This window comes from Lipotes vexillifer, unplaced genomic scaffold (genome assembly GCF_000442215.2).
Source record: "Lipotes vexillifer unplaced genomic scaffold, Lipotes_vexillifer_v1.1 scaffold621, whole genome shotgun sequence".
Taxonomy (NCBI): domain Eukaryota; kingdom Metazoa; phylum Chordata; class Mammalia; order Artiodactyla; family Lipotidae; genus Lipotes; species Lipotes vexillifer.
In genome coordinates this window covers 2,523,062-2,528,236 of record NW_006792411.1, presented here as the reverse complement: position 1 = coordinate 2,528,236, position 5,175 = coordinate 2,523,062, and positions in this window count along the sequence as shown.

The following is a 5,175-nucleotide window of genomic DNA, read 5'->3' as shown; positions in this document are numbered from 1 at the left end:
GGTGTCTGATAAACTGAATGGGGGTGGGGGGGTCACTATTTTAAATTTTTTAAGTTGGGATATTTCACATAAAATCCATATTTCCGTCTTTGCTTATAAAATGAGGTGAAGGGCCCATATCCTCACATGGGCAACCTCTCTGGAGCTATGGGGCAGTTACCTTCTTGGGACTGGGCATACACTCCAGCTCATCACACTGCCCACCAGGCCCTATTGCCTCACCCCCGGGGGAAGACAGTTAGGAAGGTACATTTGTCAAGAGAAACTTTTAGAGCATACTCTACTTCCTGGCTTGTTAGCTTGATTAGAACTCTGAACTGTTGAGCATAAGATATGGGCTCCTCCCAGTACTCCTGCCTGGGCCTTGGCATTTCCAGGGACAGACCTGACCACCAGCACCTAGAACACCACTGGCATTTCCAGTAGATGCTCAAAAGATCTGATTTGAAATGATGCACTTGTGGGCCTGGGGTGGGGGCAATGGAGGGGTTAGAGGCTGTCCACTACGAAGTGCAGAATGTCCTGCACTTGCCCGGTAGTGGGGCTGGATTCCAACTCAAGCGCCTGTGGCATTGGGATGGGAAGGTTGTCCCCATGCTCAACCATCAGAAGAAACCAGATGACAGACTTCTCCGAGGCTCCAGAGTGTCTCAACTTCGCATCGCCACCACTGAACGAACATGTTTTTGCCTCAGTTCAACTTAGAGATTTAATTTTGTGATAAGGCTACTACCCTGAGTCTGAGAGACCCGGGTGTCTTGAGAAAGGAAGGACTCAGGAAGGACTCCAGGAAGCTGGTTACCTATGTGGAATGGGTCAGATACAGATGCATGTGTCACACGATGGTGAACTGGCAATACCAGGCCCTGCATCACTAAGGAGCAGGAAGCCCACTGGACAGGTATGTCAGAGGCCACTCTCTGTTCTGATCTGGCTGGATCCTCTTTTTCCTCCAGCATCTAGACTCAACTGAACCTAACCTTCTGCCCTCTGCCCTCTGCCTTCTCCCAGGTTGCTTTGTGGGCCCAGAGCTCTTGTTGCTAATTGCATCTCCCAATGCTCATAAATCACAGAGTACTCAACTACTGATTTCTAAAAAGGCATTTTCCCCCAACATGCTCTGCAAAATGCCTGCTCCAGATCTGACTGCCTGGAAGGCTCCTCCAATTCTCTGTTTTCTGGAGGACTTGCTTCTCTCACTTTCCCTGTGATACCCTGGAAATCACTCTAAGTCCACACTAGGCAACGTCAAGGATGTTTCTCAGAAGGAAGCCAGCTTCCCCTCCCCTCCATCCTTCTTTCTGGAATCCGTAATAGGTAGCTGGAAATGCAGCAGCCTCTTTGGTTCATGAGGCAAACTGGAGGATGAAAGCAAAGGCTAAGGATGGAGAAGCAGAAATAGTGAAGGAATCTGGCACCCTTTTGACCATGGAAATAGCACACCAGCCCTGGACTAACTACTTGTAGAACTGTTTGAAATGAGAGAAAAATCAACATTATTGTGTATAAACTACTGCTGTCCTAGGCACGGTGCTTTCACAGCAGCTGCTATGAAATTAATCTTACCCATTAGACCGTCTCTCCCTGGGCTGACTGCCAGCTGAGATACCTCTTCCCCTCCCTCTCCATGTAGAATCGATACCCAGTGAAGTGCTTTAACCCACTTTGTGGGCCAGGATGTTCTGTTTCTCAGGTGGTTTGTACAATTGTTTATAAGAGAGAAGTGTGTGCTGCCTGGGGGTCTCTTGGATAAAAATGTCTTTCAGATGACCTCCCCCCAGTCCTCATCTGGATAGAGTGGTCAGGCTGGGCTGACCTTCAGCCAGTATATAAAGACACACTTGTACTGGCTGATAAGTTATAAACACTACCACGCAGGTTGTAAACAGCTACTCCTTCAGGCCCCACTAAGTGTACCCCTACTCTGTCCCCGGTTTCTCCCTATAGCTCTCAGACTCACATAATCTTGAAAGGTTAACACCTGGGGTGGCGAGGGCCTGAGGCTTTGCTCTAACTCACCTGCCTCGTGTGTGTTCTGATGGGCGATGCCCACAAGACGCCTCTGCATCCAGGAGTGGGGAAGGGGCCACACACCACCCCGGAGTGGGAAGGAAGGGGCCCTGGCCTGGGTGCTGGCTGGGACCTGCTGGCATCCAGAGCCATGACCCTTCCCACCTGGTTGCTGGTGCCCTGCTAACTCTGATGCTTCCACCTGTGACCAGTGTGACCTCACGGCTTGTTCTTTGGGCTCAGAAACACCCCAGGGAGCACGGACCATCTCCCTCTCACTGACTTGGTCCCCCCTGGACGCTCACTGGATGCAAACCCCAACTTCTCACCTTGTCCCCCATTCAGCCAGCTGGCCTGGCGGACCACCTGCCCCCCACCCCCACCCCAGCACCTGGCTGTCAGCACTCACACCACGTGGGCATGGAGTGTGGGCCAACACAGCGTCACCAGCTGGTGCCCCTGCTGCACCTGAGCTTACAGCCCAACACGTGGGGCTGCATCCCAGGTGGCTTTAGAGCAACCCCTTCCAAGCTCCAATCCCCCTCCTTGCTTCTCTGCTCCCTTTATAGACTCTTCCTCCCATCTGCTCCTGGTTTCGAACCAATATACCCCTCAATCCCTGTTACTTTCCTGTGTAGAGACTTTCTCCATTCCTTTGTCTTAACCCCTTTTGTTTGGGCCAGTGGTTCTCACGGGGGAATCTTTGGGGCCGTTTTGGAAATGAGTGTGGCATCTTCAGTTGTCTCAATGATTGGCGGGGAGCCAGTGATATCAGTGGATAAGGGTTGACATTTTTTTTCAATATTCACTGTAAACTTATTGAACTATGGCATGAATAGAGAAGCGTACATATATCTTGAGTGTACACACAATACACCTTCACAAAGTGAACGTATCCATGTAACCAGCTCCCAGACCAAAACCAGAAGCGTATCAGCATCCCCAGATCTCTTTGGATCCCCTTATGACCATCTACCAGGGATAACCACCACCCTGATTCCTAACACTTCTAAGGAATTCCTTTCTTTTTTTTTAGACCTCCTAGAAATGACTTCATGCCATGTCTGGCTTCTTCCACTCACTATCATGTTTGTGAGATTTCTCCATGTTGCTGCTTGTAGTTCTTGATGGGCACGTGCATTGTTTTCAGTTTGGAGCCATTAGGAGTAGCACTGCCAAGAACATTCCCTCACATACTTCTTGATTGATAGATGTACACATTTCTCCTAGGCAGACACCAAGAAGTGAAGACCTGGATCACATGACAGACATATATGCAGCCTTAGTAGCTACTGCCAAAGAGTTTTCCAAAGTTATTGTAGCAGTTGACATTCCCACCTGCCCAGTAGAAGCGTTCCTGTTGCCCTGTTTCCTTGTCAACACTTAGTACTGTCTGTTTCATGTTAGCCATTCTGGAGGGTGTCCTGTGGTATCACACTGTGGTTTTTGGCCATCTGGATATCCTCTACTGTGAAGTGTCTGTTCAAGTCTTCTGCCCAGTTTACTGTTGAGTCGTTTGTCTTTTCTCTTATTGATTTGTAGCTCTTTTGTATTCCAGGTATGACTTCTTCAATGAATATATGGATTACAGATATCCTCACCCATTCTGCGACTTGTCTTTTCACTCTCCTAAAAGTGTCATCTGATAAAACAGAATCTTTAGAGAGTAAAATTCATTAACTTGTCCTTTGAGGTTAATAATTTTTTGTGCTAAGTCATCATTTCCTACCTCTTTGTTTCCTTCTAGAAGTTTCATAGTTTCACCTTTCACATTCTGATTTATAATCCCACACACTTTTGAATGATCCATCAGACATCCATGAAGGTGAAAAACCTGTTTTTAAGGATCTGACCTAGAGCCTAGCTCAGCTTTACACATAAACACAAAGTATTTTTTTGTACAGTTTAATATACACTGAGTTTCCCAGAATGTAACTCCTGTGTAAATTTAGAGACGATTATATCTTGTTTTATTTGGAACTTTACCAAGATTTGAATCACCATTTCAAAAGAAATACGCCACTGACAGGAAGGTTGCTTGAGTTACGTGAGTTACCCATATAACCCACCTGTATCCGTCTACATTTCTAGATGATTTTATGTTTGAAATAGGCACACATACTTAGTTGACTCCTTTTCAAACTATTTACTATAAAGGAAGTTCCGACAGTCTTCATTGGATAATCGTCTTACTTCTCTTCAATCTAAACATAGTCATTATAGCTCAGAGCACATATCTGATCACTTAAGCTATATCCCCTGGTCTGGTCATGCCCAGGTGTCTACATATTGGTGCACATATGATTTTATCATAAATCACTTTATTTGTATTTCTCTTTTCGCTTACAACTAGGGCATTAAATTAATTTGGGAGGGGGAATTACGTGTGTAGATACATTTCATTTCAGGATGGCAAAGGGGATTTTACAAAGCATTTTCTGTAAGAAGGAGCCATTGTGTCTGATAGAGAGAGGACCAGTGTGATCAGCTCTGCCCAGGGGACCTCACATTTCAAATCAAATAAGAACAGTAAGATGTTTTGTTTTTTTTTTTCCTAAAATGGAGTTCCTCTTAAGCCAACCAATTTTATGGTAACTATAATGTGCTTCCTCTCGTTACATTTGTGAAATAGAAGGATCCATCCCAACCCCAGGAGAAACAATGTGTGCATGGCCTTTCTACTCAAAGGCACCTCACCTCCCGCCACCATCTACCTGCCTGAAACCACGCAGAGGTGCACTCTGGTTCTTCACTGGGTTTAGTTTCACAGGTAAAAAGGTCTGATTTCAAGCCCCAGTTCTGCCCCAGACACTCTTTATGGCTCTGGGCAGTGTGTTAGCCCTCTATGAGCCCACAGCATACATTCAAAAAATGAAGAAAAGAAAACTTACTCGGCATATCTGTGATAGTCAAAAGGTCATAGCTGCTAACATGGACTGAGTGTTTATTCCAGCCCAACTCCTGTGCTAAATGCCTTAGCAGGATAATCTCCTTTCACCTCACAACCCTGCTATTTGGGTAGGGACCAATCCTGTCCCCATTTTACAAATGAGGAAAGTGGAGGGACAGAGAGGGTAAGTAAACTGCCCTAGGTTACACCATTGGTAAATGGCAAAGATGAGAGTTGAACCCAGGCAGTCTGACTAGTTCCTGTTAAATAATAAC